The 6702-nt window shown below is 39.8% G+C and overlaps 1 non-coding gene across 1 annotated transcript; it reads left to right on the top strand.

Annotated features, from left to right (window-relative positions):
- Window positions 1-606: 606 nt before the first annotated feature.
- Trnas-cga (transfer RNA serine (anticodon CGA)) lies at window positions 607-686 on the top strand. The gene has a single exon. It is a non-coding gene; the product is annotated as a tRNA-Ser (tRNA).
- The last annotated feature ends 6016 nt before the right edge of the window (window positions 687-6702 follow it).

Below are 6702 nucleotides of genomic sequence, written 5' to 3'. Positions count from 1 at the left end.
CTTTGAACCCTGAAGTGGGATTGCTCTAATTTTTTTTATTTTTGGGAAAAAACATAAAGTATAGAGTCCTGGGTCAGGAGAAGAGGTGGAAGGCATACCTTTTTCTGTGGTTCTTTTTCTGTTGTGGTTCAGTTCATAGAAGGCTACTGAAATAGACCAGGACCAGTCGATGCTAGAGAACACAAGTCCCCCACTTCAGTCATTTGTATTTTGTAATATTTTACCTAATTACTTGGAACATCAGCCTCCTCCTTCTCTATTAGGAAAGCTTCTCCATATGACCTTCTTGACATAATTGCGATAATAAGTCTTAAGAGGAGCTGCCACAGCCCAGCGCAAATGTTGCTTTCCAAGACATTTTGTAGGAATTTGTTCCCAGATCTTAAGATCAGCATAATTCGCAGGCCATTGGCCATTAGGGTTTCAGGTCTATTCACATCAGTGACCAGGTCGTCCAGTTTGTATCCTTTGTTATATTTGCTAAGACCTGAATTTCGTGTCCTCTCCACAATCTTACTGTAGAAGGTGGGGACTTGGGGAGGTATTCAGGTCATGGGGATCAATCCTTCACAAATGGTATCAGAGTCCCTGTGAAAGAAACTGCAGGGGGCTGGAGATATAGCTCAGTTGGTAGAGTGTTTGCCTCGAATGCACGAGGCCCTGGGTTCTAATCCCCAGCAGCACCAAAAAGAAAGAAAAAGAAAAAGACTGCAGGGAGCTCATGTGTCCTTCCATCATAAGCAGGCAGACAGCATCCTTGAACCAGAAGAGGGCCCTCACCAGACACGGAGCCTCTGGCTCCTTGTTCTTGGGCTTCCCAGCCTCCAGAGTTGTGAGACAGAAATTTTTCTTGTTTATAAACCACTGTTTAATGATATTTTGTTATAATAGCTCAAATGAACTAAAATACTATATTATGGTTTGTTTCATTTTCATATATTCTCTAACATTAATTTCCAAAATTTTACTTTGAGTAAGGCTCAAGGGATATGATTGCATTTATATTATTTTCTGCTTCCACCTGAACTCTCGATAGCCAGTAATGCCAAACACATCCTAGTCCACTTTGCCTTCATGAGGTCGTGTGGAGGTTCCAAGGGGGCCTATCACTCCCGGCATTTTTCCCCATCATTCTTTGTTTATAATGTCTATGGCCTGCTATGGGGATTGCACCTCATGTGAATTTTGGGCCTTGTTTTCCTTCATTTTTGAAGTTTTGTTATTCCACGTGTGCTTCACATCCCATTCAAAGTCACCCAGTGAAAGTTGACAAATGGGTGAATAATGAATGAAGAGACTCACTCTTCCAGTCATGAGAGTCAAGACGGCCACATGACAATTATCTACCATGAGTCAGGACCTACATCTGTAATGAAGAGGGTGAAGGTCAAGCACCATCTCAAGTTAGCAGAAGGCACGGCAATGCACACTCCTTGAAACCCAGAGCATCTCAAGGTTGGAAAAATTCCTCAAATGAACCCAGCTCTCGAGTTAGCTCATGAGTGTGAAGTTGGCAATACAAAATGCTGCATGAGAGGTTTCCCAACAGGTCTTTCATACTACAATACACAATGCATCATCGAAAGCCAAGCCATCATTGGGACCTATGAACCAGAAATGGATGCAACAGATAATTCTATGATGGAGGGCAGTATGTCAATCATGAGATGTTTGGAGTCAAAGGTTTCCAATGTGTTTTCCTGTACAAAGTTTTATCTTAATCTCATGCTGCTCTCATCATATAAATAGAGTTTAAGGCTTATTATTTCCACTTAAAAACCTAACATGAGATATTTATCCAGGAACTTGGCGCCAAACAATGGTGGAGCCAGAACTCAAATCTGGGCATTCTTTCCATTCTGCAATGCCACTGTGTAAGTTAAAAAAGAGAACAAAGGAAACATTATTCATCTACTTACTTTCGTTATGCACATGAAGTGAGCCAAATTTCTCTGTCAGATGCCAAAAGACAAATGTGGTGTTACAGTGCAAAGAAGAAGTACCAGTCAGGCCTACCTTCTACATAATCCATATTGGGTCACTTAGGGAAGACTGACTTGCCTCTCTTTGAAGGACCATTTGATAATGCAAAATTCAGAATAGATCACCTCCTGCCAATAGATCTTCTGAAGATTACTAAAGTGCCATTGCATGATGCACAATGCCTCACACACAGTAGGTCGGCCAAGGGAAGTACTGATTTTTATTACCCTAGTTCTACCAAGTAAACCAGACTCCAAATCTACTAAGTGCTTTCTTTTATTGATTTTCAACTTACTGAATTTTTGGGAGGGGGTTGAAAGATATAAACACATATCTCATTTGGTTACAAGTTTAAGTCAACTTTATTGGAAGAGAATAAAATGGCCTTGGATCCTAAATTACACGGATAATCAAATAGTTGCTGGCAAAGCTGAAGCAATTTAGACAATAATTCCAACTCCAAGCAGCACTGTCTGATTTCACATTGGTAAGATCCCTTTTCTCTTGAGCAGCCCGTGTCCCCTGTCCTCCTCCATGCAAAGCTGGCATGCAGCAGGGGTCCATGCAGAGGACGATGGCTGTGTCTGTCCCATAACTTCTGTCAGTTTTCGTGATGAACTGTACCTTGCTGACGTGTCTGATGGGCAACAGGTCCCCACACTCAGCCCTCCTCCCATAGAGGCAGGAAGTTCTGCCACCCAGCAGGCGGTGTGCTCTCTGCAGCCACCCTGAGTCAGGTGGAGAGCCTCACATAGACAAGAGTTCAGCAAATACTGTGCGTAATTCCACTTCTGTAGGACAGTTCTCTAAACAAGTACACACACAGATCCATGCATGTGTATTTTAACAGTTGCTATGATTTCAGTATTTCTTTCCTTTTAAAATATACATGTTGAAAACTTAGCGCTAATTAGATGATATTAGGAGGCAGAGTTTTGGGAGGCAATTAGGTCAGAAGGGCTCTGCCCTTATGAAGGCCCTTCTAAGAGATGCCTTTACATCATGTTAGGACTCTGCATGAAGGTACCATCTACAGACGAGGAAGTAAGCCCTCAGCAGACAACAAATCTGTCAGTTCCCTGATTTAGGCTTCCCAGCCTCTAGAACTGTGAGAAATACCTTTTTGTGGTATTTTGTTGAAGCAGTCCAAATGGATTAAGACAAATATAATTAGGGAACTCATCCTGTTCCTTAAATCCTCCCTTAGTCAAATTCAATGCTCTCATTTTTTTACCCCTCTGGTCTTTATGCTCTTTTTTTTCCCATTCTGGACCTTCAGATTTGGCTGAATCTATAGCTCAATATGTGTTCTTCTATATCTGCAGCAATAGCTTCGTATTTGCTCTTTAGCTGGCTGTGAGCCCCGTCTCTGATATAAGAAATGGGAACATGAGCAGTGGACACATGTGGACTCAGAAAAAAATCTAAAGTCCTGCCCACTGTAAGATCTATGGTGTGCATTTGGGACGCTACATCAATATATTCACCTGAGTAGAATTTCCTAGAGCCTTAACTCAGAAGTCCTGTACATTTAGAGTTGGGGAGCACAGCTACTGATAAAAACAGAAATTAGCAACTTCCATGTCTGTTGTGAATTGTCAACATCAAAGTTGCCTTCTTATCACTTCCAGAGATTTTTTTACTTATGCTTGCTTCCTTCTTAACAGGCTGAAAAAGTGTTTGCACAGAGGATGCATTTAGTCAGGGTTGAGAGTATAGTTCTTGAATTAATTGTTGTTCATTTCAATGTGTGAAATACCTAGATCTTTGGGGATGTAGGTATGGAATGAAAGACAATCAATGGTAACTGTAGAATATCTCCACTAGTTGTTTGACAGTCTTCCCACCGAAAGGTAGGGTTTAGGGCCACTCCCCTTGACATCTGGGCTGGATTTAGTGGGTCATTTTTACTGAACAGAATGCAGCAGAGGTGGCCTTCCTGATTTCTGAGGCTGGATGATGAAAAATGGTGGAGCATCATTGTGGTGGCTGGGAATTTTAACTCTGGACTCCTGAGCTGCCATGCAAGCAGCAGGATTGCTCTGATGCTCCCATGTTGTGGGAAAGCCCAATCTATTCTGTGTGCTGAGACCACCTGGAGAGGCTTGGAGATTAAAGGAAGAGAGTGAGATGACTGACAGTTCTTTCACTATTCCAGTTCTACCTCCTGTCTGACTACAATGACATGAATGTTGCTAGGCCAGAATTGCTCACCTGCATCCTTCCTGAAGTGACCCCAAAGAGTGGATGATAATAGAACACGGTTTGTTATTTTATCCCACTGATTGGTGGAAGTTTTATTATTAAACAAAAATAACTAGAGCATTCTTTTTGTGAAATTGATTTCTAACTTAACCAAGTAAAAGACAATATTAATATAATGCCTACTTGCCATTATCTAAATGGCAGAATCAAGGTCAGGCATGGCAATTTTCCCACTCCAAGTTCTCCCTATAGGGGTAGAATTGGCTATCAGATAACCAAGAAATGACTTTGTATAGGACCATATGTCACCTTACTGAAAAGAATAAACCAAGAGTTCAGCAGGCATAGAAGGCAGAACAAGCATGCCATAAGAAGATAGGCTACTAGCAACAGATCAAAGGAGGAGAGGCTCAAGGCAGCATTCAGGATGGGAAGCTTCCACTGTGGCTGAAGCTCAGGTGAGCCAGCAGGCTGCAGGCACCTGGAGAAAGTAAGACTTAAAAGGAATATTGCATTGAAGCAGCTTTGTAAAAGTCTTGAATGTCATGCTCTGGGATTTAAAATTCTGTGAGCCACTGTAGTAAGCAATGGAGAATGGTCATCAGAGGGACATTTTAGAACAAGAGACACGCACACATGCACATATACATGCTCTCTATCTCTTTCTATCTCTGCCTTTCTCTCTCTCTCTCTCTCTCTCTCTATATATATATATATATATATATATATATATATATATATATGACTACCCTAAACAGTTTGTATCCAATTCATTGAGCAACAAAATGCCAAGGACAGGTAGGTGAATTAGCAATCTTGCTCACTCCTCTTGGTGCTCCTCATTCTTGGGTCCTTGAAATGAGATCAGAACTTAACACCATTGGATCCCCTTGTTCTTAAGCCTTTGCACTTGAATCAGAACTACACTACCAACTTTCTTCAACCTCCAGCTGCAGACAGCTGATCATGGGACTTCTTGACCAACAAAAACATATGAGTCAATCTCTCATAATCTTTCTATTTATACATATCTAAATATATCTTATTGGCTCTGTTTATCTGAAGATCCCTGATATGTATGTGTGTATATATTATATATATATATATATATATATATATATATATGTGTGATTCATATATTGACCTACTTATTAATATATATTAATATATATACATGCTATAGTAATGTATATACATGTTTGTATATATGTTAATATGTATACACATATACATTTGTGTATATACATGTTTGTGTATATATATATATATATATATATATATATATATATATTAGTAAACAGGTAAACAAGTGAGAAGATATCTTTAAAATTATAAATATGAAATGTAATGATCATAATATCAGTATAGAAATATATATGGAAAGAAATTAAATCAGGGCTGAGGTTGTGGCGTGTGTGAGACACTGGGTTCGATCCTCAGCACCACATAAAAAATAAATAAATAAAATAAAGGTTAAAAAAAGGAAATTAAGTCAAAATTATCAAGGCCAGGAGATGAGCATTAACCTTTCAGAAAATATCTTTATGCATAGTATTTAACAATAGTTATTTATGTTCTGATACAAGCCAGGCAATATTGAATGAAGAATTTTATGGTCCTTGGGTTCACTGTGTCTCCTGTATAGTCGCAGAGATGGATAGAAAACAAGCAAACAATGAAAATATAAATGATTAAAAGTTGTAACAACGGATGTGCAGGGAGCCAAAATTGTTGCCCACAAAGACGGGGGACACTTACTCAGGGTGACCAAAGTCTTGGGTAAAGGATGATCCTTTCATTGAGACCTAAAGGAAGGCTGCTCAGGCAGAGGGAAGAGCCGTAAGAGACACTGAAGTGAGAAGGGCTTGGTGTGTCCTCAGCTCTGAGACACCAGCATAGTGGCACCATGAGGCAGGGGCCATTCTTGACCTGAGACTGCAGGGGCAGGAAGATGTGGGCAGGGCAGCCACGGCAGGAAGTCGAGGGACAGAATGAAGAGTTGGAATCCTTTTTCTAGTGAAGACACATTAAATTGATTTTAAGCAGGGATGGTAGCTTAGGAAAGTTATATGCACATATAAATAAAGAAATAACTTCACAGAAATAGGATTACAATAAATATACTGCTACTTTATTGCTGCATAAAACGTTCAGAATGCTTTTATATTTGGATAACACTGCTGCACACTATTATTAAAATGGTCCTAGAATATTCTGCTGTATGCACGTACTATCAATAATTTAACCAATTCCTTAAGGATGGACATTTAATTTGGGGCTGTTATTAAAAAAAACCAAAAAACGTGTTGCACATCCATAGAGCATGTGTTATTATACACATTCCTGAATAGGTTGTAAGCAAAATTAGTTGAAGAGAATTGCTGGGCAGAAGAGGTACACTGCATGAATTTCGCATATTATCACTAGACTCTCCTCAGAAAGAAAGTCACTCCGTTTCTATTTCTGATTGCATTGTATGCCATCTTCCTCTCATGCTCACAGAATTTCTAGTCG

This window comes from Marmota monax, unplaced genomic scaffold (genome assembly GCF_021218885.2).
Source record: "Marmota monax isolate L192 unplaced genomic scaffold, Marmota_monax_Labrador192_F-V1.1 WCK01_AAM20220418_F8-fsc00009, whole genome shotgun sequence".
Taxonomy (NCBI): domain Eukaryota; kingdom Metazoa; phylum Chordata; class Mammalia; order Rodentia; family Sciuridae; genus Marmota; species Marmota monax.
This window is presented reverse-complemented; position numbering and strand designations above follow the sequence as displayed.